General features: G+C 37.9%; 1 protein-coding gene across 2 annotated transcripts in view; it reads right to left on the bottom strand.

The window, feature by feature from the left end:
• The window catches only part of ILRUN (inflammation and lipid regulator with UBA-like and NBR1-like domains), a 95,225-nt gene that overhangs the window by 66,801 nt on the left and 1,281 nt on the right, over positions 1-27,143 (bottom strand). The window lies entirely within an intron of this gene.

Raw genomic sequence — 27,143 nt, 5'->3', positions numbered from 1 at the left:
GGAAAGCACATATAAAATAAGAACATAACGTATTAATAAATCAGTCTGCTCCAAGCCACAACTGATAGTCCAGGAATGAATGCCTGACCCAAAGCTGAATCTATCTGAACGCTTCCCCGAAAACTTTGGGACTGGAGCCGAAAGAGATGGCAATCTCTCCCTGTACTGGGAGCTTTTTAGTGCCATGTTTTGCCCATGGGACTAAAAGACACAGAAAAGCAGTCTTCAGAGAAAAAAGACACAAACTCACAAGGAGCCAGAAAAAGAGAGGACTGACAACATTCAAGTCCCTGGTTCTGGTTGTTTCTGAGGCCCAAATGAATTTCTAACTTAGGTTCTAAGATATCCTCCCAGTATCCTCATTATTCTCATTTTCACTCAGGCTAGTGTGACAAGGTTCTGTTCACCACTTCTAAAAAGTCCTAACTGATACAAGACTGAGGTATTGCAAAAGGAACAAACCCTAAGTGTGTGACAAAATGAAAAGAGGCCTCTCCCACCTCAGGCTGAGAAGCCAGCAGTCCTTGTGTGTGGCAAAGCAGTTGGTTACACTCCTTATGCACTCCAAAGCTACATGGTGCTTTAGGAGCTTCGGGCAACAAAAAGAAATTGCCCACAGAAGACTATGCTAACTTCAGTAAGGTTCTACAAAACAATCCAATCTGCAAAACTCCATCCTGTCCAATCCAGTCTCCTAGAGGGGAGAAAAGACAAATAAGACAAGAATATAATGATTAAGCAAAGGCCTTTCTGCCCTAAAGCCATGGATCCGAAACCTCTATTGATCAGATAATTACTCTGCTGAAATTCACCAAGTGAATTCCTTGTGCCACTAAGAAACAGGGAGACCCTGATGAATAGGATGTAGATAACCCCTTTCAAAACCTTTGCATAGGGTTCCCCCAAACTGCCATTCCCTCCCCTCATTATAAAGTGTATCTGACAGAAATAAGGCTGGGGAGGGAGTAAATTTATGGGGATAACATTCCACAGAGGTTTGAGAAAGCTCTAAATCCAGAATTTTCCACCTGCCCTGAGGTAGAGACCTTTAAGCCGGGAAGATAAGCAAAACTAAGGAGAATTAACCTGGTCCCAGGTATTCTCTTCAGCAATCTTATAGACTAAAAAACCTAAATATTACTGGGGTTGGGTTTCAAAGGGAATGCACCAATATACAATGGATAAGCAGTGAACTGAAGTTTGAAAAGAGTGCCATCATCAGGAGGCTGTAATTCTTTAAGTGTGAGTTATTTTTGAGAGAAAGAGCGCGCAGCAGAGGGAGAGAGAGGGAATCCCAAGCAGGCTCCACACAGGCAGTGCAGAGCCCTACGTGGGGCTCAAACTCACAAACCATGAAATCATGACCTGAGCCAAACCAAGAGTTGGATGCTCAACCAACTGAGGCACCCAGGCACTCTAGGAGGCTGTAATTATTACACTCCTAGTCAAACCCTAGGTCCAAAAAGTGGCATCTTCTTGGAAGGAGAAAGCTAAAGCAGCACAGCCCTCATAAAAAGAACTATCTCCCATCCTGTCCCCTGTGCTCCTCTCAAGGATGGTCCTGAGTAATATCAGACATGGTAAATCTTTTGGGGGCAAGCCAGGCTAAAGCCTTCAATCTTCTAACAGTGAAATGAGTTAACAGGTGACCACGAGCCTTGTTGATTGTATTTTACTGCTCCTGTCCTGTAGAAGATAGCACATGCTCTGTATTCTTTCTGCTTATAACCCCCAGCTGAGAATAGTGCCCGGCACATAGAAGGTCCCTAATAAATGGAATAAACTGTAACCAAAATATAGTATTTTTCCTTTCTCCTTTTTATCTGCTTTTCCTCTCATGATGGGATTATATTAGAGAGGGTAGAGGAATGATAACAATAAAAAAAAAAAACGAAGTATCATTTAGTCTACAGGCTGCAGGATCATGCAAATGTTTATCTGGACCAATCAAGAAGAAAACAGGGAAAGCACGGCTATCATCCTGAGACCTTCAGCTGGTGGGATGGGGCACCTTTAACAATAAGTCAAAGTATGATAGCTGGACCTGACTAGAATCATATCCCATTGGGGAGAGATATGACAGCATTTGTAGTTGTTACTTGTTGAGACAATGCTCTCATTTCCACATATGATTCCTCAGGACACAGCGAGGTCATTCCACAGTTAAGTGAGGGTGGGGGCACCCCAGAATTTAGAAGTGAAAGTTTTTCCCACAGTATATGAACTATAAACTACATATTTGGGAGCTTTGGACAGTCACAGTTCCATTCAGCAGAGATAGAAGACCACTGCAAACACCTACATAGAACAGACATACAAAGAAACCAGAAATATTAAAAAAAATTGTTAATATTTACTTATTTTTGAAAGAGAGAGGGGAAGAGAATGTGCACATGAGCAGGGGAGGGACAGAGAGAGAGGGAGACAGAGGATCCCAAGCAGGCTCTGCCCTGACAGCTGAGAGCGCGATGGGAGGGCTCAAACTCACCAACCATGAGATCATGACCTGAGCCGAAGTCAGATGCTTAACCAACTGAGCCACCCGGGTGCCAGAAACCTGAGTTATTTTAAAGTCCAGTTTTTCCTGAAGCCCAAACATATTCAGGTCTTTGGGTTCTGTGTAACATAGCAACATCTTTAAGATACCTCCCCCAACTCCAACATACACATCTTTAGCATTATCCTGTTTGAAGTGAGTTTGGGAGTGCCTGGGTGGCTCAGTCGGTTGAGCGCCCAACTCCTCATTTGGGCTCAGGTCATGATCCCAGGGTTGTGGGACTGAGCCCTACGTTAGGCTCCACACTGAATGTGATTCTCTTTCTCTCCCTCTGCCCCTTTCCCCTGCTTGCACTCTCTCTCTCTAAAAATAAATGAACAGGGGAGGCTGGGTAGCTCAGTCAGTTAAACATCTGACTCTTGATTTCGGCTCAGGTCATTATCTCATGCGTCATGGGATCGAGTCCCATGTTAGGCACTATGCTGTTAGCATACAGCCTGCTTAGGATCCTCTCTCTCCCTCTTCTCTCTGCCTCTCCCCCATTCACACACTGGCATGCGCTCTCTCTCTCTCTCTCAAACTCAAAAAAATTTTTAATAAGTAAATAAAATTAAAAAATAAAAATGGAGTGATTCTGTTACCTACAGCATAATAGGTCTAGATTAATCCAAAATTACATAGTGAGTTCCAGGGATAGAGTCTGTACATGTGGTGCAAAGTCTATTATAAGAGGCAGAAGAGGAGCTGGAAAGGTAAATTAAAACTTAACTCAGATCCAGGAATCCCACTTTGGGGTATATACCCCAAAGAACTGAAAGCAGAATCTCAAAGAGATAACTGCACATCAATGTTTAGAGCATTATTCGTAACAGCCAAAAAGTGAAGGAAAGCAAGTCTCCATCAACAGATGAGCAGATGAATAAAATGGTTACACATACAATGGAATATTATTCAGTCTTTTTTTGTTTTTTGTTTTTTAAGTTTATTTATTTTGAGAGAGATGGAGAGGGGGGAGGCAGGCAGAGAGAGAGGGAGAAAGAGAATCCCAGGCAGGCTCTGCTCTGACAAAACAGAGCCTGATGCAGGGCTTGAACTCACAAACCCTGAGATCATAACCTGAGCCGAAATCAAGAGTCAGATGCTTGGCCAACTGAGCCACCCAGGTACCCTAAAATATTATTCAGTTTTAAAAAGAAAACCTGGGGGCGTCTGGGTGGCTCAGCTGGTTAAGCGTCCAACTTCAGCTCAGGTCATGATCTCACAGTTAGGAGTTTGAGCCCGTAGTCAGGCTCTGTGCTGACAGCTCAGAGCCTGGAGCCTGCTTCAGATTCTGTGTCTCCTTCTCTCTCTGCCCCTCCCCTGCTCACGCTCTGTCTTTCTGTCTCTCAAAAATAAACATTTAAAAAAAAAAAAAGGAAAACCTGGGGTGCCTGACTGACTGAGTCAGAAGAGCATGCGACTCCTGATTGTGGGGATTGTGGGTTCTAGCCCCGTGTTGCATGTAGAGATTACTTAAATAAAACTTTAAACAAAATAAAGGAAAATCATACTAAACTTTGAAGACGTTATACTAAGTGAAATAAGCTGTCACAATTGTTCCACCTATATGAAAGTAATCAAATTCATAGACACAGAAAGTGGAAGGATGACTAAAAGGGGCAGAGGGAAGGGGGAAATGGAGAGTTACTGTTTAATGGGTTGAGTTTCAGTTTTGCAAGACGAAAAAGTTCTGAATGTTGGTTGTACAACATGCTTCCCACAACTGAACTGTACATGTGAAAACGATTAATATGGCATCTTTCAGGTTATATGTACTTTACCACAACTTTTAAAAAATTTAATAAGGATGGGACCAATATTTTCATTAAGAAATTTGGACTTTTAAAAGCAAAAGAGAGCATCTAAAAGTTTACGAAAGACACTTTATTGAAATATAGTTTACATAGCATAAAATTCACCCATTTCAAGTTTACAATGAGTTTTTAATAAAGTCACTGAATTGTAAAACCATCACCATGTTTTAGAACATTTTCATCAGCCCCATAATGTCCTACTCTCCGTAACATGTAAACATTAGGGTACATGAATTAAGGCTGCTAATCAGCTGACCTAAAATGGGGAAATTATCCTGGATTATTCCAGGGAACTCAATGTGATCACTTCTTTAAGAGTGGTCTGAGGGAACTGGAAGAGAGAACCAAGGAGATAGCAACAGGAGGACTCACTGACTTTGAAGATGGAAAAATTAGGCCATAAGCCAAGGAATGCACGTAGCCCCTGGAAGCAAGAAAAGACAATAAAAGGGATTCTTTTAGCAAGAGCACAGCCCTGATAACACCTTTATTTTAGCCCAGTAAGCCCATTGGGACTTCTGAATTCCATAATTATAAAATAATAAATTGGTGGTTTTTTTAAAACCACTAAGCTTGTGGTAATTTACTACAGCAGCAAAAAACTATGAATGTCTATTTGTTATATTCTATTTTGCTATATATTTGAAAATATTCATCACAAAAGGAAAAAAAACTGAATATGAAGCAGACTAAAGAAGGATCACAATTTAAAAAGTGCTGAGTCATTTCCTTCATCATAACTCCACTTTTAAGAACCCAATTACCCATTAAAGATGCATATTTAGAAATAATTCCCATTTTTCTTACTCCCAACTTAACAGTCATGAATATTTCCTAAAAAGTAAACAATCACTAGGTTCAGTGCCAACTGAAATTTTTTAAAATACTAACTAGAACGGCCCAGAGGAGACATGAAACGTATGATACCCAAAAAGTCCCAGAATGACGAACAGAAAACGTGATTCAGACAAAAAGCTATCTTCATAAACAAAACATCTGTGGTTTATTGTTGTTCATGAAACTTTCTTTGGGACATAATTTTAAGTAACAGTTACGAAATGATCAGGTAAATCTATAATTATGGTTTTCAAAAGTATGTTTACCTAACAGAAAACTTACAATAAGCCAGCAATGGTCAAATGCATCTTATCCTGCTGCCTAGTCAGAGAGCTAACACTAGAAACTTCGGGGGGGGGGGGGGGGGGAGGGGGGAGTTGTTTTTTAAAAAAGGACAAAGTGCCTAAAAGCTGAACTATAAACAAATACTCCATTCTCAAATGTTTCCGCATACAGAGAAGAATGCATGGGCTTTGAAAAGAAATACTCTACACCTTTGATTAAAATGCTCTATACCTGTCTAAGTGTCTTACCTTTGCAATTTCTTGATGGCATGCTACAGAGGCCTGCTTCAAAGCCTCTTCAGTTTCATCTCCCCTAAAGAACAATGCCAACCACACCATCTTTGGAGATAATAAAAAGTAAACCTCAGTATACCTCATCTCCAAAAATGCGTACTATGGTACACGTCTAAGAGCGAATCTAAAACCCTTATGTTTTCAATCTTATTTTCTCCCTTAACAAAAAGGTAAATAAACCTTGACCAAGTTCTATGTAATATGATAAAGCCAATGCAATTTATCATCACTACCAAATAATGCCACATGGCATTAATGCCAACTCTACTCATTCTTCAGCCAACCCATCTCCAAATACTCTATGGTTATATTTGGCTACTCTCTGGTACATGAGATAGGTACCTTTAAAAAGCTACATACTTACAGCTAGGAGACTAAACTAAATTAGATGAAACTTGGTGAAATACAATAAATGCAGATTTTATGATAGCTCACAAACCTGAGAGGAACAAGCCACTCCCCCCTTTTTTACACACTAATAAAATGACAGTATAAATATGTCAGAGATTGCTGCCATTTTTGGTAACCACTGAGAAAAAACAAGGAAGACAACATTTAAAGACTATTTCCTTTAAAAGTTCTATGACACTTGCAAACAATCTCACATACTCTTTAATGTTTTCATGTTCTCGGCAACTAGCTACAGATGACAAATAGTCTAGATAGCTCATCCAACTATGGCATTTTTATACATTACAGAAGAACAGGATTTTTTAAAAAATAGCTACTTACATGACACTGCATACTTACCACCAGTTAGATTACTACCAAAAAATCACAAATCCATCCAAAAGAAAACAGGAAAAAAATCTATCCAATTTGGTTTATAAAGAAAAACTAAAAAATTGAGGAAAAAAATGTTCTATAGCTTTTGCTAATTCTTCCTTAAAAAGAGTGGTCTCTCAAAGAGAGAAGAGCAGCAAACACCCCAAAATAATGGAAACACAGCAAAGGAGCTTATATATTTCAGGCTTCACAAAAGTCAAGGAGATCTCTCTCTTCAGTACTTTTCTTGGGATCCTCTGTGTCTGAGGGTAAGGCAAATAAATACACTTACTTCCACACTATTAAGATACACTAAAAAATAAGCATAGGGGCGCCTGGGTGGCTCAGTTGGTTGAGCATTCAACTTTTTTTTTTTTATTATTTTTCAACATTTATTCATTTTTGAAAGAGAGAGAGAGAGAGAGAGAGAGAGAGAGAGACAGCGAGCATGAGTGGGAGGGACAGATAAAGAGGGAGACAGAATCTGAAGCAGAATCCAGGCTCTGTCAGCACAGAGCCCAACACGAGGACAAACTCAACTCACAAACTGAGAAATCATGGGCCAGATGCTTAACCAACTGAGCTACTCATGCACCCTGAGCATAGAACTCTTGATGTCAGTTCAGGTCATGATCCCAAGGTTGTGGGAGTAAGCCCTGCATTAGGCTCCAAGCCGAGCATGGAGCCTACTTGATTCTCTTCTCTCTCTCCCTGTCTCCCCTTTTGCTCCTCTCCGCCACTCATGCATGCTCTCTCTCTAAAAATAAACAAATAAATAAATAACCTACCAAAAATCTTCATTCCCCATAAAATCCTTCATGATCGAATTGGTAAGTTCCACTTAAATATCAACAGTAACTTTACAAAAGACTTGCCAATAAATGAAGAAGGAACAACAAAATTAGAAAATTACCTTTTTGCAACCCACTCAAGCAATAAATGACTCAAGGCAAGGATCATGAATGGATACTAATACAGTTGGGAGAAAGACTGCTGGGGAAAAGGATACGCTCAGTCTTTCACAGATTACTTATTAATTACAAAGGAAAAAAAGAGGTAGATGCTATCTTAACCAAATATTCAAATTTAGCATAATAATGGGACAAACTACAACATTTACCTCCTGATGTGATGCAAGAGAAGACATAGGATCATCCATGTATTCTCTCTAACAAAAAAATGTTTAACCTGAACCTGTGAGGAAACAATCAGACTAATCAACAATATAGGACACACTAGTGGACAAATGGGCTGGACTCAAAAAATGTCAATGTCATAAAACATCCAAATGACAAAGGTGAGTGAAACTTGCTCTAGATTGAAGGCAAGTAAAGAGACACGACAACCAAATATAGCATGAGATGTATGAGAAGATCCTGGATTAAAAAAAAAAAAAAAAGTTATAAAAAACATTTTGGGAACAAATAGGGAAATCTAAATACGGAATGTATATTGGATAATACCATTGTTTCCATGCTAAATTCCTAGAGAGTGACAATAATATTACAGTAATACAGGATGAGACCACTGTTCTTAGAAGATCTTTACTGAAGGGCTAAGGGCTGAAATGCCAACCTCTCTGCAATTTATCTCAAATGGTTAAACAAAAAATATATAAATCTATAAAGCTAGACAGAGTATTCTTATATATTGCTGGTGGGAATGTAAGTGGTAGTTGCTTTGGAAAAGAATTAAATATAAAATGGTAGTTACTTTGTAAAAAAGTTAAATACAAAACAGCAATCCAAGGACTAGGTGGGCTCAGTCAGTTAAGCATCTGACTCTTGATTCTGTCTCATGTCATGATCTCACTGTTGTTATCGAGTTCAAGCCACAGGACTCTGCACTGGCAGCATGGAACCTGCATAGGATTCTTTCCCTGTCTCCCTCTGCCGCTCCCCTGCGTGTGCTCTCTCTCTCTCCCTCTCTCTCTCTGAAAATAAATAAACCTTAAAAAAAAAAAAAAAAGTTGGGGTGCCTGAGTGGCTCAGTCAGCTCAGGTCATGATCTCACAGTTCCTGAGTTCGAGCCCCATGTCAGATTTTATGCTGACAGCTTGGTGCCTGGAGTCTGCTTCAAGTTCTGTGTCTCCCTCTCTCTCTGCTCCTCCCCTGTCATGCTGTCTCTCTCTCTTTCTCTTTCAAAAATAAACATTAAAAACAAAAAATTTTTAAAAATAAAAGCAATTCATTTCTAAGTATCTACTCAAAAGAAATTAAAACATATGGGGCACCTGGGTGGCTCAGTTTAAGCCACCATCTCTTGATTTCGGCTCAGGTCATGATCTCACAGTTGTGAGTTCAAGCCCTGCGTGAGGCTCTGTGATGGCAGTGCAGAGCCTGCTTGGGATTCTCTCTCTCTCTCTCTCTCTCTCTCTCTCTCTCTCTCTGCCCTTCCCCTGCTCTTGCATGCTCACTCTCTCAAAATAAATATTCTTAAAAATATATAAAAATTAAAAAACATGAATGCTTCACAAACAATATGCTAAGTAAAAAAAGCCAGATACAAAACACCACCTATTATATGATTCTACTGATATTAAAGGTGGAGAAAAGGCAACTGTTTAAAGACAGAAAAAAGATCAGTGGTTGCCTGATGTTTGGGCATGGTAATGGGGATTAACAGTAAACAGGCAGAAGAAATTTTACTGTATGATGAAATATTATACAACTGGATTCTAGTGATGGTTCCTCAATTCTGTAAGCTTACTAACAATCATTCAAGTATCCACTTCAATTGGGATAATTTATGCTGTGTAAGCTGTACTTCAGTAAAGGTACTTAAAAATAAAACAAATGTGGTAAAATGGCGATTATATAGGTATTCATTATGCTCGTCTTTCAATTCCTCAAAATAAAAAGTTGCGAGTAGATCAGAATGAACTCCGCAAAACACACGCACACCCCAAGTTTAGTGTTCATTAACTGCAGATTACCTAAAGGAGGTAAAGAACACTGGGATCTAGAGCCAATTTTTATCCAAGGATTTGATTAACAACTTTTCTCAACTTAGGTGTTATTTTTTCCTAATTACATTTATTTATTGTAGGAAATTTAGGAATTAAAGAGAAAAAGATCAAGATTTAAAGTATAAAAAGGAAATGAAAGTATAAAAAAGGAAATAAAAGCCAACTATAAGCTCATAGCCAATGATAACGATTTATAATTTGTTCTTGATCCTTCAGGTAAAACAGTTCCATTTCACCAAAGAAAAGCTATCTATATATGTAACATCATTACAACCTGATCAACTATTCAATTGGCATGTTGAAATTTTATATCACATCCCAATCATATAAATCATAATAAAAATGAAAAGGCAAGACAGAAAATTTTAGAGACAAATCCAATGTTTCCTTTCAGTTTCCAATGAAAAATTGCATGCACTGGCGTCAACTCTCCCCCAAAATCCCTCCTAAAATACAGGTATGCAGGGTGTGTGGATGGCTCAGTCGATTTAGCTTCCCGACTTCTTTGTTTCTGCTCAGGTCATAATCTCACCGTTCGTGGGTTCAAGTCCCTCATTGGGCTCCACACTGACAGTGCAAAGCCTGCTTGGGATTCTCTCTCTCTTCCTCTCTCTGCCCCCTCCCCTGCTTGCTTGCTCTCTTTCAAAATAAATAAGTAAACATTAAAAGAAATAAAATAAAGGCAGGGACTCCTGGGTGGCTCAGCCGGTTGAGCATCTGACTTTGGCTCAGGTCATGACTTTGCAGTTCACAAGTTTGAGCCCTGCATCAGGCTCTGTGCTGACAGCTCAGAGCCTGAAGCCTGCTTCGGATTCTGTGTGTCTCTCTCTCTGCCCCTCCCCGACTGGTTGGCTGGCTTGCTTGCTTGCTTTCTCTCTCTCTAAAATAAACATTTAAAAAGCTAAAATAAAATAAAATACAGGTATGATGCTATAGATTGGATGAATGCTTGTGCCCTCAAATATTCACATGTTGAAACCTAACTCCCAATGTGATGGTGTTACAAGGTAGAGCCTTTAGAGATAATTAGGTCATGAGGGTGGAGCCCTCAAGAATGGGATTAGTGTCCTTATAAAAGACACCCTAGAGAGCTCCCTCACCCCTCAACTTTGTGGGGTTACAATGAGAAGTCAGCCATCTGTGACCCAGGATCAGACCCTCACCAGATACCAAATCTACTGGCACCCTGATCTGTGATTTCCCAGCCTCTAGACCTTGTGAGAAATAAATGTTTGGTGTTTATAAACCACACAGTCTATGGTGCTTTTGTTATAGCGGCCCGAACAAACTGAGACAAATGGGGAGAAAAGTCATAAATTCATGAGGACAAAGTGAACAAGTGAGGAAGCAACATTTGATGCTCTGGAAGGTAGACAAACAAGTGGTAAATGACTTAGCCAACCTGAGAAAGCTGAATCCTCCTCAGCCAGCAGTGGGGAAAAGTAGAGAAGCAACCCGACTTAAAATGAGGATTCCCAAAAGGTTCAGGAATTAACAGCACCGGGTACCCTACAAGTGAAGGTGAAGATATGGATAAAAACAGGAGAGGTTATGCATTTGCCTTAACCCAACCGTTAGATCTGTCTAAACACTGCACACGTAGCCTGGTGAATGCCCCACCCTGGAGGAAATGGGTGGGGCTTTTTAAAGCTTTCACTTAAAAACTACAATCAGGTCCACAGCTTCCAATCCACTTTCTGTGTCCTACTTTTAAATAGGAGTAGACAGCCAAGAACAACCAAATACTTAAGGTAAAGCATTGAATATGAAAGAAAAAGACTAAAAAGTAAGCAAACAAAAATGGCAACTTGAAGATCTCCCAGAAAACAGAGCAAAAAAAAAAAAAGAGTCAAAAGATGAAAAGAGAAAAGACAGAGGACCAGACCGGAAGATCCACTATCTGAAAAATAGGAGACCTAAGAAAAGAGAACACAGAAAATGAAGGGAAAGAAATCAAAGGATTAACTTAAGAAATCTCCCAAGAAAAAGAAGACAGTTTCCGGACTGAAAGGGCTCTCCAAAGCTGAGCACAAGGTATGAAAATACATGTTGAAATGTATCCCCATCACACTTGAGAACACCAGGGACACAGCAAAGTAACCAAAAGCTTCCAGAGAGGGAAAAGACAGGATTCATACAAAGAACAAAGTATCAGAACAGCATCACATTTCAACATTTCCACGGGAAAAAAAAGACAAAAGAGCAGTGCCTTCAAAATTCTGAGAAAAAAATATTTCCAACCTTAAAACTGTTACCTAAGCAAACCTGGATATCAACTAAGCATCAGAGTAAAATATAGTTTCAGAATACAAAAGTCTCAAATTTTATCTCCTCTGCACTCTCAGGAAGTTTAAAAAAAATGGGGTCCAGGAAACAAGGTTTCCACCAAAGGGTGGGGAGTAGGAGGAGTGTGAAAGAAATCCCCAGGGGACCCAGAATAAGAGCTGTGCAGCACACTCAGAGCTCAACCCGTCCAGATTAGAGTAGGTCAAATGCTCTGGAAGAAAGTTCTTCAAAAAGGTTAAACTGATACAACACCGTCTGAACCTATGAAGAAGAGATTTATGGTTGGTAAGGAATTTGAGAATGACTTAGGAAAAAAACATCTAAGAGTCTGAACAAACCAAAAGCCTACACAATTATTACCCTTGGGGCAGCAAAAGATTGTACAGAAAGGGAAAATGAATCTAAGTATACTAATAGCTCGAGTGTCAGTAAGCATTTAAACAGTTAAAACAACATAGACACTGAAAACTGACTTCTCTAAATTACAAACACTTAAAATGGGAGAATGGGAGACAGGGTAAGTGAAACTAACAATTACCATGTGCCAGGGCACAGCTCTAAATCTTTACACATGTTAATTAATTAATCTTCAGATAAAAAAGGATATTGTCTTTATATATGAGGAAACCAAGGCACAGAGAGGGTAATAACTTGCCAAAGTCACACAGACAGTACATAGCAGAAACTCTGAACTTTGCTCTTTACCACCACACTGGCTATCAAAGAATGAAATCCTCATCTCCCTGTGGGAAATAAACAGATTACAGTTAAAACAGAAGAAAAAAAAATCAATAGGCAAAAATCTCAAAATCAGTTGAAAGAATTGAAAAAGATTGCTTCTGGGAACTGAAAGAAGGAAAAGGGGGTCTGGAATTCCTGGTTCTTTTAACAAGCCTGTAGAAATTTACTTTACTCTTGGAAACTATGTGCATTTATAACTTGGAAAAACTGAAAAATTACAAGAAGATGTACTTGCCTTTAAAAAATATTTTAAGCAAACCTTAAAACTCTTATTCAACCCTAGAAAACTGGAGATAAACAGAGGAAAAAGTACAAAAACAAGCCTAAGTGTGTGTGTGTGTGTGTGTGTGTATAAGCATTTGATACATGATAAAGGGAGCATTTCAATCTTTGGGAGGAAATATGATTTTCTCAAAAAAATGGAAAACCAACTAATCATTTGCAAAACATGTTAGGATATCGACCTCCCACAACACTGCCAAATACATTTTAACTATATAAAAGATTTATGTAAATTATGCAATCATAAAGAAAACAGAGGTAAATAATAATTATGTAACAATTATGTGGGGAAAAGATTTATAAACATGAAACCAAAAGCAGAAATGAAAAAAGAAAAGATTGCTGGATTCAATTTCATAAAAATTCACAAAGAAAGCACCACAGAGTTAAAAAAAAATAAAAACAAAAACATTATAAGCCAAGTTAAAAGAAACTGGAGAAAAGGCAAGTATTTAATAAGAAGTCCATTTCCTTAATATATAAACAACTCAAACAAGTTAATGAGAGAAAGAATAACACTCCAGTTGAGACAGAGAAGAAAACACAAATAAGTCACAGAAAAGTACAAATGGCCTCAATAAAGCTGGGGGAAAATACAAATAGCCAATAAAGATATGGAAAGATGTCCTACCTCATTCATAATTAAAGCAATACAAATTAAAATGAATACATTTTAACCTGCCAACCAGCAACAATGTAAAGACAAAGATCATTCCTGGTTGATAAAAGTGTGGCAAAACAAGGACTCTTGGGGCGCCTGGGTGGCTCAGTCGGTTAAGTGTCCAACTTCAGCTCAGGACACGATCTTGCAGTTTGTGAGTTTGAGCCCCACATCAGGCTCTGGGCTGACAGCTAAGAGCCTGGAGCCTGTTTCAGATTCTGTGTCTCTCCCTCTCTCTGCCCCTCCCATGCTCACTCCGTTTCTCTGTCTCTCAATAATAAACAAACCTTAAAAAAAAAATTTTTTTTTAAAAAGGTAAGGACTCTTGTGCAGGGACAGTAAAAATGAAAATTGTTACAATATTTTTGGAGTGAATTTGATGTTACCTATCAAAATTTAAACTGCCCATACACCCAGCCCCAGCAATTCCACTTCTAAAACTGTACCCACAAGTATACAAAGATACCTGTACCAGAGCAGCTTTATAAAAGCAAATACTACCTGGAAACTAGCTGTCCATCACTAAGGAAATATTTAAATTAAATATAGTCAGCCACAATGAATAAATACCATGCACCCATTAAAAAAAATGACGTCCACAGTATACTGTGAAGTTAAATAAGCTAACATATATATACTATATATAATACGTATACCTAGGTTCTGTGTGTGTGTGTATGCGCACACACAAGTTTTCAAGTGTAAGGGAGGAGAGAAGACCTCTACAAGAGATGGTACACCTACAGATCATGCTTTCAGAAAAATTCTTGACAACTGAAGTAGGTGATGGATCCGAAATGACCTGGCCTAAAGTCCGTACTTAACAATATACCAAAGTTTGTTTTAAGGCGCTGTGGAGGAAAAAACTTCCCAAAAAGACCTAACATTTAAGATCTAAAGACATCTATCAGGAACTACTTTCACTGACAAAATTTTAAATATCTATGTAGAAGACAGTTCTTTTTCAGGAAAAAAAAAACTGTAAGAGGAGGGATTTAAATCTGCATGTAGAATGGAGGAAAGTATAGTAATAACTTACTAGCATACATATGGACTCTCTGATCAAATACAGGCCCACAAAGGTACACAGTGTCTCTGAAAAAATAGACTAATGGCTACTTTTGCAGAGTGAGTTGAGGGAGGGAAACACAGCGATCTATGTACTATCTAAACTTTTCATAAGAAACACATATCCATTTTATAATTACATATCTAAATAAAATTTTTAAGAAGTTAAAACACAAACAGGAACCTGGAAAAACATGTGCAAAATCTAACTTACAAATATCAATTTTTAAAATGACAAAGATGCAAGTGTGTCTGGGTGGCTCAATCAGTTAAGTGTCCGACTCCTGATTTCAGTTCAAGTCACGATTTCATGGTTCGTGAGATTGAGCCCCATATCAGGCTCTGCACTGACAGTGCAGAGACTGCCTGGGATTCTCCCTCTCTCAAAAATATATTAAAAAAAATGACAAAGATGCCAAACAGCAAGGACCTTTACAGGTATTAAAGCTATGTAGAATAACTTCTGGAAAGGTACACAAGAGACCAATCAGTAATAGGTACTGTCTCTGGGAAGAGACACAAAAAAAGACTTACCTTTCACTGAAAAATCTCTGGTACTGTTTGAATAATGATTTTTTAGTAACAATGATTATTTTTCAATGTCTGTAGAATATTCAGCAGTAAAATAAAAACAGAATGAACTTCCATCAATGATCCATGCTGCAATGTGGATAAACCTTGAAAACATTATGTTAATAAGGAAAAGAAGCCAGCCACAAAGGCCACATACTTCATGTTTACATTTACACGAAATATACAGAAAAGGCAAATTCAGAGAGACAGAAGTCAGAATGGTGGTTGCCTGGCACTGGGGATGACTGACCACAAATTGGCATAAATCTTTTTTTTTTTAATTATTTCTTTGATATACTTTTTCAATGTTGTATTTTTGACAGAGAGAGACACCAGGTGCAAATGGGGGAGGGGCAGAGAGAGAGAGAGAGAGAGAGAGAGAGAGAGAGAGAGGGAGGGAGGGAGGGAGGGAGACACAGAAGCTGAAGCAGGCTCCAGGCTCTGAGCTGTCAGCACAGAGCCTGACACAGGGCTCAAACTCACAAACTGTGAGATCATGATTGGGCCGAAGTCGAACGCTTAACCAACTGAGCCACCCAGATGCCCCTCAAACTGGCATAAATCTTACTGGAGTGACAGAAATGTTCTAAAACTGGCTTGTGATGATGCTTATACAAATCTATAAATTTACAAAACTCACTGAATTTGTACACTTAAAATGGGTGAATTTTAGGATGTGTAAATTGTATTTCAATAAAGTTGTTACATTTTAAACACCAAAACAAGTAGCCACCACATAGCTGAAATCTGCTTTAAAAAATACTGTTCTTTAGTGAGGGAAAAAAAAAAGACAAAAAAAAAAAATTAATGACTGAAATCAAGATGATGGATACACAGGGTTCATTAGAACCTTTTTTTTTTTTAAATAAAAAGGTCAATAAAAAAATAGCCAGCGCACACACATAAAACTTAAGATTTCACCAGCAAAGAAATGCAAACTAGAGCAACAAACATTTATCTATCAGATAAATCTATTCAGCAAAAATTAAAAATCAACATTCCAGAAAGCAAGTTTTCTAATGCCGAAACTGTTTGGATTATTAATTGTTACATCCTTCATGGAGGCAATCTGGCAATGTTCATGAACCTTCAAAAGGCCATACCTTTGACGTGGCAATTCCACTTCTAAGAATTTCTCCAAAATAAATACATAGGCTATATGTCACAGTTTTTTAAAATACTAAGAGAAAAGAAAATAATCAGGCAAATATGAAAAGATGTTTCTAATAGCAAAAAACAACAAAAACCAATAAATGGCTTCTCAACTAAAGTACAGAATACCCAAGTAATGGAACACTAGCAGCCATGAAAAGCAGACATGGAAAGATATCTACGTTTAGTGAAAAAGCAGGCTATAAAGCAATATGTCTTCCTTCAATATTTCTGAACTTGCTGATTTTTTGTATTCAGTATTACTACTTTTACAGTCAGGAAAAAAAACTCCACTTTCCAAAAAGGCAAACTTCCTTATTAAAAAAATGGACAAAGGGCATGTTCAGCCAATTCATAAAAGAAATACAGTGGACATTTAGGACATAAAAATACTCCTCAGAAATGACAAAATACAAATTAAAACAAGATCACACTTTTTATCTACCAAGCTGACAAAAGAAAAACTTTTTTTTTTTCCAACGTTTATTTATTTTTGGGACAGAGAGACAGAGCATGAACGGGGGAGGGGCAGAGAGAGAGGGAGACACAGAATCGGAAAAAGCTCCAGGCTCCGAGCCATCAGCCCAGAGCCCGACGCGGGGCTCGAACTCAGGGACCGCGAGACCGTGACCTGGCTAAAGTCAGACGCTCAACCGACTGCGCCACCCAGGCGCCCCAAGAAAAACATTTTTAATTGTAACATGCTGCATTGATGAGGTATTAAAGGAACAGCTACTCACACAGTAGCTGGCAGAAATATAAATTAGTCTGACCTTTATGAGGGAGACAATTTAGCAATTAAATGTTAAGAGCATTAAAAACCATGTTTATCTTTAGCCCAGCAATCTAATTCTATGAAAAAACTCTAAGGAAACAATTAAGGATGCAAGCAAAGATTTACCTACAAGGTTTTCAATACTGAGTTTATAGTGACAAAAAAATAAAAATAACCTTGATATCCAACAAAAAAGGATTAAGTTATTTTATATACACTTAATACCATGAAGCCTTTAAAAGTATAGAATCATATTTATTAAAAATGAATAATTATCGTAAGAGATTTTTCAGTGAAAGATTACAAATTGTGTTTGTAGTGGTTTAAGAGTATCCACCAAAATTCACATCTACCCAGAACCTCAGAATGCAATCTGATTTGGAAATAGTCTTTGCAGATACAAGTAGTTCAGATGAGGTCAGATCAGGTTGGACCCTAAATCCAACTGACTGGGGATTGGGGAAATCTGGGGAGGAGGAAATCTGGAGACACAAGGAAGAAGGCCTTGTGACTATTGAGGCAGAGGTTGGAGTGATGTAGTACAAGCCAAGGAACACCAAGAAATGCCAAAAGAAGGGAGCCATCAAGAGCTAAAAAGAGTTAAGGGAGGATTCTTCTCTAGGAACCTTCAGAGTGAGCAGAGCCCAGCTGATGCTTTGATTTCAACTTCTAGCCTCCAGAACTGTAAGAGAATAACTTTTTGTTTTAAGCCACCCAGTTTGTGGTAATTTGTTATGGCAGCCCTAGAAACCCACCAAGTGTGTAAAACACAGCAATCAGGAGCACAGACTCTAGTCCGAGACTACTTACATCTGAGTTCTATTTCTACCACTTATTACCCATGTAACTTTACGTAAGTTACTTAACCTTACTGAGCCTCTTTTCCTTTTCTGTAAAGTAAGAATAACTGTATTTATTTCCTAAAATTATTGTGAGCATTAAATTATGTAGTAATCACTTGAAACAGTACATGGAATACAGCAAATACTCCACTTTCATAAAGCAAACACAGGTATGCACACAAACACATGCAAGTATGTACTAGAAAAATACAGATGAAAGGGTTAAAATTGTTTATCTCTGGCTCCTGTGAGTATGGCTTGTTTTTGTTTTCTTTTTGCTTACTGGCACTTTCTAGCTTATCTGCAATGATTTAAGTCACAATAAAATTTTATATCATAATAAAAATTATTATTTTTAAATTAAAAAAAAGTTTAAACACAGTTGGTTCCCAGTTATATAGCTGTATGCAAAACCCCATCCCTCAGCCAATGATTTCTACTGTCCCAAAGTCCGTTATCAAAGTTTTTTTTTAGTTAAAAAGCAAAATTTACTTCAGAAAATAAATCCTGACCAGAAAGCATTTTAGAAGCACACTGTGTATCATTCAATCAATCGAGTAGTAGGCTGTTGATCCATAATAGGCTGTGAATCACTGACCTCAAGCACAATAATTCAAGTGTGAACCCTTGGAAATACTTCATAGAGCCATGGTTCACACATAAGAAGACACAACTGTTCATTTTTTAAAGTGAGTCTTTTAAAATCCAGTACATAGTCAATTCAGTGGGGCTGAGTTCCAGATTTGGAATTAACTGCTCCTCTCCAAAGACATACATTAACTCTGGCAAATCATGAGAAAACCACTCACAAAATCAATTACCCTTACAAGTGAAAAATGTATCAGTTTCATCTGCACAAGGTAATTCAGTAAGAGTTAAACCTCTTCAGTAAGTTTCAGTCTTGTGTTTTGGGTCCCTTGTGTTTAGTCAGTTAAGCATCCAACTCTTGATTTCGGCTCAGGTCATGATCTCAGAGTTCCAGGAGTTCAAGCCCTGCATCAGGCTCCACACTAATGGTGTGGAGCCTGCTTGGGATTATCTTTCTCCCTTTCTCTATCTTTCTCTCTCAAAATAAATAAATTTTAAAAAAACCTTATAAAATGTGTTCTCTGAAAATATCTCATAAGCAAATTCAGATGGATTCACTAGTTTACTTAACACATTTTGCTCTTAATACAGCAAAACAAGTTTTAATAATTACATGTAATTACTGGATGAGAGTTGGTTGCTCAATACAGTGAAAGAATTCGATTGTACTTGAAGAGATCAAATCTGAAGAGATAAAATCTACCACTACGCTATTATTTAGTAAAATATAGATCTATTTGATCATCCTATCCAAATATCTTGACAACTACTTCAGTACAAGGGCTGTGGTACCCACTACTCTGGATAGAAAGAACAATTATTCAAATTGCAATACCACTGCTGTTTAAAAAATACACACACACACACACACAGAAAATTCTGTAAGTATACATACACATGCAAAATTCTACAGGCATGGAAATTTTCTAAAAGGTACAGAAAAATAGATAGTAGTGGCTACATCTGGAAAGAAGAACAGATTTTTGCTTCTCACTTTTAGTCCAGAGGTTGCAAATTAGTGGTCCAAGGAACACATCCTACCTATAGATGAGCTTCATGTGGTCCATACAGTGTTTTAAAATTACTTGAAATTGTTTTCATGCTTATTTATTTTTGAGAGACAAAGAGACAGAGAGTGGGGGAGGGGCAGAGAGACGGGGAGACACAGAGTCGAAGCAGGCTCCAGGCTTCAAGCTGTCAGCACAGAGCCGACACGGGGCTTGAACTCACAAACTGCAAGATCATGACCTGAGTCAAAATCGGACACTTAACCGACTGAGCCCCAAGGCACCCCAAGATGGGGCCAACCTTTAGAGGGCTCAAACTGCTTCCAGAAACAATATTCTTGCCGTTAACTTAAATTTTAATTTCTTTCATGGCACATATATTGACAACATTTACATCTCATGGCAAACTGAATCTACAAAAAAGCCTGAAAAAGAGCTTAGATTATAGGACTTGTTTCTTCTAACAGCACTGGACCACAAAGTCTCCTTAAAAATGAAGTCTTTAGTCCATCTACTCTCACACCTTACTGAATCCGAAGGGAGATTCAGTAAGGGAGAACCAAAGGCTGTTAGGGTATATCTTCCTCTCCAGGGTATGTATCGTATGTGATCAATGTTATCAAAAAAGCAATGTTCAGAGAAGACAGCACAATTAGTGTCCCAATTTCAAAAAAACAATAGGATTTCATGAGGCATAAGAAAGGGAAGAACAACATTCCAGGCAGAAGAAAAAAGTTTAAAATTGGGAAAGCAAAAGTATATGTGGGAAATGAGCAGCAGACCAGCTTGAATGGAGCAGAGAGAAGCAAGATATCCAGCATAAAGATATGCAGGAAAGGTAGAGGCAGATAAACCAGGACCAATCTTTGGAAGGCCCTGAATGTCAAGCTAAAGCCCTGTTCTTTATGTGGTACATAACTAGGGCATTATTAAAGGTTTCTGACCAAAAAAAAAATGGTCCAGATCAAAGCTGTGATTTAGAAAGATTGGTCTGGTAGTGGTATGTCCACAAAATGGATTGGAAGGAAGAGAGCCAGATGTAGAAAAACAATTTGGAGAGTATTCCTGTTAGGGTAGTCGTGCAGGGAATGGAAAACAAGAGTTGGAAAGTGCACTGTAGAGTGGAAACGACCAGGGTTTGGCAAGTGATTTGAGGTGTCCAGGAAAGAGAAGGCATTGGATAGAACTCAGTTCAAGCCTAATGTCTGGGAGACCAATGGAGCTATTAACAGGGAAAAATCAGAGAGAATGGCTGGTAAGATGGGGAAAAGGATAAACTGATCTTGTAAATACACAATTAGGTGCACCTGGGTAGCTCAGTCGGTTAGGCATCTGACTCTTGATTTGGGTTCAGGTCATGATCTTCCGGTTCGTGGATCAAGCCCTGTGTTGGGCTCTGTGCTGACAGTGCAGAACCTGCTTGGTATCCTCTCTCTCCCTCTCTCTCTGCCCCTCCCCTGCTTATGCTCTCTCTCTCAAAAATAAATAAATTAATTGATACACATTTAATTTTGGTTCCTAATAGAACACCCCCAATATTTTCCCCCATTAGGAAACCTTGCACACTTTCCTGGCCCAATTTTTAGGGGTGTTCTGAAGAAAATATGTATTTAATACAAGTAAAGGATATATTTAATGCAGTCAATGAGAAGCCAGTCCCAGAGCATGTGACATGATCAAAACTAAGCTCCACAGGATTAAGTTGGACTCCTACCTCACACCATATGCAAAAATTAACTCAAAATGGATCAGTGACCTAAGTTTAAGAAGTGAAACCATAAAACTCTTAGAAGAAAACATACAGGTAAATCTTCATGACCTTGGATTATTAGATATAACGCCAAAAGCACAAGCAACAACAAAAAATTAGATAAGCTGGGCCTGATCAAAATAAAAACCTGTGCACTGAAGATCATCAAAAAAAATAAAAAGACAACCTATAGAATGGAGAATAATGTTTGCAAATTACATATCTGATAAGGTTCTAGTATCCAGAATATATAACTCTTACAACTGAACAAAAAAGACAATCCAACTAAAAAAAAAGTCAAAGGACTTGAATAAACACTTCTCCAGGAAAGTATGCACTGACCAAGAAGCATAGAAAAAGACATTCAATATCATTAGTAATTAGAGAAACACAAATCAAAATCACAGTGAGGTACCACTTCATACCCATAAGAATGGCTGTAATTAAAAAAAGGAAAATAACAAGTGGTTGGCAAGGTATGGAAAAACTGGGACAGACACTTGTTCATTGCTAGGAGGATTATAAAATAATCCAGTCGCTGTGGAAAACAGTTTGGTGGTTCCTGAAAAAGTTACACATTCAACTCCTAGGTATATAACCAAAAGAAGTAAAAACAGGTATTCAAACAAATACATGTACACATGTTTTCATAGCAGCACTATTCACAATAGCCAGAAGTTGGAAATGGCTTAAATGTCCATCAAGAGGCAAATGGATAAACTGTGGTATACACATACTTTGTTGAAACATTATTCAACCATACTATTGACACATACTATACAACATGGATGAAGCCTGAAAGACACTAGACACAAATGGACACGAATATTGTATGACTCCATTTATATGAAATATTCAGAATAGGTACATCCATAGAAAAAAAATTCAGATTGGTAGTTGTCAAAGGCAAAGGGTGAAAATGGACCTGGGTGGTTGCCAGGGCTTGGGTTTCCAGGGAATGAGGAACAACTGCTTAACGGGTGTAGGGTTTCCTTTTGGGGTGATGAAAATGTTTCAGCTCGATATATATGGTAGTTGTACAACACTAGGAATACACTAAATGCCACTGAATTGTTCACTTTCTCATGGTTTAACTTCATGTCGATTTCACCTCAACTTTTTAAAAATCAGCAATATTCCAAGCCAAAAATAAAAATAAGCTCCATGTCTTGTTACTCCTGATCCCATTAACTGCATTATAGCCAAGCCAATATTCTAGATGGTTCTGCTCCACTTGCTCCTTCCTGGTTTCACTCAGGAAACATCCTCTACCTATATTACACTACTTTCTCATCAGTTCAAATCGCCTAATCATTTCAAAACTTCTAAGAAAGCAACCTGCCCATAGCAGTCATTCCATCTTTGTGAATCATTCCTTCTACTTGACTCAGTCCATTCCTACCTGTTCTGAAATTCAGCTAATTCAGTACTGACATATGAATGTTTCCTCATTATTCCGAAACTTTTCTCTCATCATTCAGGCATGTTCTTTTCCTATCAGAACACAAAGTATAATACAGGCTGTTTTCTGCTTCTGTATTACACTATCTGCTATCCAAAATACATTTATTTAAATACTGTCTGGTTGATAGTTTTTGGTGTTATGCGCTACACAAATTTTGTGTGGAAGGAGTGGGAAGATAAGAAATGGTGAAGAAACCATCTCCACCCATCCTAGCTACAATGGAGATTAGTTTTCACTTCATCTGTGATCAGAAATACAAGGCCCACAGAAATACTGTTTATAAAGACTTCCTGCAGGACAACAATATACTTTTTACTGTGCTCCTTTTAAAACTAAATGAATCTAAATGCTCTATTTATAAACTTTTTTTTTACACCCAGAGTCCAAAACTTCTATGTGCCACTCAAAAAAGATAGAAAAAAGTGGAGAAGAATATCCAAAGAACTCTCAACCTTCTTAAAAATGTTATAGACTGCACAACACTCCATCACTGAGTGTTATGCAATCCTTCCCTACCCTCTTCCTAAAACTGCTGCTTGGCACACATTTTTTTCAAGGAACCCAGTACTAACATCATGATTCATGTTACAAAAGTCTGGCTGCCAGGCTTTTCCTAGACTCATACACATAAACCAAAGAGTGGATCAGAAACTCACTTACCATGCAGGTGACTGAAAAAATGGATTAAGACCAGGCAGGGGAGGTACTATGAAATACAAGGTACAACTGATTTTTACATCTAGATCCTGATTTCACTTCATCAGTTATACCTTTATTTTATCCAGTGGGGTGCCTCTGACAATGCTGACAAAGTCAGCAGGACATGAGTGTACAAAAATGTTTTTCCAAGTTGCTTTTCTAGAACACATCTGTTCCATCCACTGTGGGCACATGTAATGTTCCAAAAAATGTATATTACTTCCTGAAGACACCAAGAGGTAAGCTAGAACGTTGCAACACCACAACTGCAAAGGGCCAGCCAAATAAGTAATCAACAGTGTCTATATGCTAGTCAACTATTATTTATACTTATAACTGAGAAATAAGGCCAATACTGATTCCTAAGTTAATGCCCTCTAAAAATCTAGAAGTGTTAAAAAAATAAAATCTAGAAGTGTTACTTGCCTCTTGTCACAAATGCTAAAGAACAAAACTCACTTTAAAAACATAAGAGACAAATGATTTTGAGGACCAGAAGAGAATTTGAAATCTTACATAACACTAAACTGTACACTTAAAATTGATTAAAATGGTGTATGTTTTATGTTAAATTTTCTAAAAATCATATGTAAATTCTCCTATGAATCATGTCAGTTTCCCCTGGAAAAAAGATAAGTCTATTAGACTACATTAAAGGATGAGAAACCATTAAGTTGAATGTGTTTAAATGATAAATAGTGAAAAAATTTTAGTGATTTCAATTAACAGAAACTTTCTGACCTCTTAAGGAAGGTGTTTATTAGATAGTCTCCATCTCCAAGGAGGGCATAAGCAATGAAAAAGTTTAAACTGTGGTAAGTAAGAGAGATTTAGTTTTGACATAATTCTAACTAGAAAAGTAATTAAACACTATAATAAGGTACCATGCAAATCTCTGCCCTCAGGGATGCAAAAATAAACTGTCTTGGAAGGATTATATGCAATTCTTCAGGAAAAACTGGAATGAACTGGAGAATCTCTTAAGCCAACTTCCAGTTTTAGAATTCCAGGTTCTATACTCACTGTCCAATAGTGTCTCTGCAAGACATTCCACCTATAGAAAGTTATACTAATCTACAAATCATTTCAGTTGGCTTAGCATACTGGGTTTTTTTTATCACACCACTTATTCACTTTCTGTACTTACTGAGGAACTGAATATTGGCTACTTTTATTAAGTATCCCAGCAGCATGGCTGCCAACTCAGGTATAAACACTACAAAAAGCTTAAGCTGGGGGTGCCTGGGTGGCTCAGTCGGTTGGGCGTCGACTTCGGCTCAGGTCATGATCTCGCGGTCCGTGAGTTCGAGCCCCGCATCGGGCTCTGGGCTGACAGCTCAGAGCCTGGAGCCTGTTTCGGATTCTGTGTCTCCCTCTTTCTCTGCCCCTCCCCTGCTCATGCTCTGTCTCTCTCTGTCTCAAAAATAAATAAATGTTAAAAAAAAAAAAAATTAAAAAAAAAAAGCTTAAGCTGAAACAATACTTCATTCCAAATTAAAAATTAGAAATATCTACAAAATGCACAATGAACTAAAGACTAGAGGAAAAAATCTTTTATAGGGTAGATAATTGACAAGGCCAAAACATTCAACTTAGTTTTTTGACAGCTTCTTAAAAAGCTAATACTTACTTTTGAAAATAAAAACAAAGTCTTTCCAACTTGAGTTTCATTTTAGAAAACTCCTGGCCTTCGTTTTAAAATAATGATTTTTAATTTACCATAGTATTTTCTAGCAGTCATCAAACAACCGAATGGTGGTTATTTATTACAACCAATAGCAGGCACTTAAGAAGTCACAGTAAAGTTAATCATCTCAAATTCAACAGGTTAATCACAGCAATTTGAGAGATTTTGCCATCCTATATTATAGGACCATCTCAACAAAGTTAGACATTAAATGACATTTAAAAACAATACATTTCTAGACCACATATTTCTTAAACAACACAGACAAATGTTTTCACCAAATACACATGCATGACTATATTTATTTTAACTAGATTGTATTAATCAAGATGAGCATTTGTTTAAAACAAAAATCTAATGAACTTAACCAGGTCAAAATAGAAATCGAAATATAATACTGGGGCTAACTGCTTTCAATAGAAAGAAAAGAATAGTAAGCCTTACTTCCTTCAATTCACAAAAAATTTTTCATTTTATAATCAAAGACAAAGAATATGACTTTTACAACCAGAAAATAAGGTGGCTTAAAGCTGATTTACCACTTAATTGCCTGCATTCCTAAGAAGCTACTAACTTCTAACTGCTTTAAAACCTGAATACATCTGGGGCGCCTGGGTGGCTCTGTTGGTTGGGCGTCAGACCACAGCTCAGGTCGTGATCTCTCAGTCCACGGGATTGAGCCCTGCGCTGGGCTCTGTGCTGACAGCCCAGAGCCTGGAGCCTGCTCCAGATTCTGGGTCTCACTCTCTCTCCACCCTCACCTGCTCATACTCTCTCAATCTCTCTCTCAAAAATAAATAAACATTAAAAAATTAAAAAAAGAAAAAAAACCTGAATACATCTTTTAATGGCTCACTACTTTGCTCAGAAATGTATCACACCTTGTTTCATACAGAGATGCTACATCATTAGAATACATGCTACTCTGTGCCATTGAGCTTAATAATTTTTTATAAAAAATTCAAATAAAATTTTTATAACGCAACTATAATTTTTAAGTTATTTTTTTCTTGCCCACACTGGGCCTCACCTTTCACAAAACCTAAAAACAAACAATCTTAGATGTTAAACACACACACCTCAAACACATAAAATTCATTACACTGGTTTTGTAGCCACAATAATTATACTAATAAATACTGACTCTAAAGAACTAAAAACTTATTAGGGCAGGGTTTAAATGGTACGACTCACAAGGGGGTGGGGAGAAATAATGATCCTCCCCTACCAAACTGGCAGCAACAATATGCCAAGTTTCCTATGCTGAACTAGTGTAAACAAGGAAGAAAAAGAGCTGGGGGTGGGAAGCTGGCAGGCAAGAGAACAACCCTCGTCAAGATATAGCTTTACTTCTAAATTTCACTAGGGTAATACCTGTTCTCAGTGTTTTCAATAACCCCTATCAAGGACTATTTAAACACCATAAGTTGGTGTTCAGAAAACTACTGCAGGCTGTAGTCCCTCTCTTCCCAGACGTAAAAAGATATAAGTGGGGATCATAAATGCTTCTTTAATTATAAAGACTATCTCTCGCATTCAATGCCTCAAAAAGTTTTCTAAACATCTAGCAATTCAATCCCACTCTTGCTGTAACAAGTTTAAAGATAAAATAGTGATGCTACACAGAAAAAAAATTCACACATCATCTTTGGTGTGACCATAGCTACAAGGAAGACGAGCACCATTCCAGACAGGACTAGATGAGAAATGGGATAAAGACTAAGCTTACAGCCTCTTTTTTCTGGCATTGCCTGAGGCAGTCAGTGGACATGGAATAAAGGGGAAGCTGGTTGTATAAGTGATGCCAAGAGAAACAAGATTCCACATGTCAGGGGACTGAATGCCCAAACACAGAGAGCAAAGGGCACTCATCCCATGGCTTTCTGACCAAAGAAAAATGAGTTGTTTCACCTAAAATCTTTTCAGAAGAAGTCGAATGGTCTGTACTTTACCACTCACCCTAAGTGAGTGAATTCAACAACCCCTCCTCAGAGAAGAAGGAGAGAGCCTTGCTTATCAAAAATAGCGAGGGCTACATCCAAAGCCAAGAAACACTCCTTTTGGTCTAA

This window comes from Acinonyx jubatus, chromosome B2, assembly GCF_027475565.1.
Source record: "Acinonyx jubatus isolate Ajub_Pintada_27869175 chromosome B2, VMU_Ajub_asm_v1.0, whole genome shotgun sequence".
NCBI lineage: Eukaryota > Metazoa > Chordata > Mammalia > Carnivora > Felidae > Acinonyx > Acinonyx jubatus.
The sequence above is the reverse complement of the archived record's forward strand: the minus strand, read 5'-3'. Positions and strand labels throughout refer to the sequence as shown.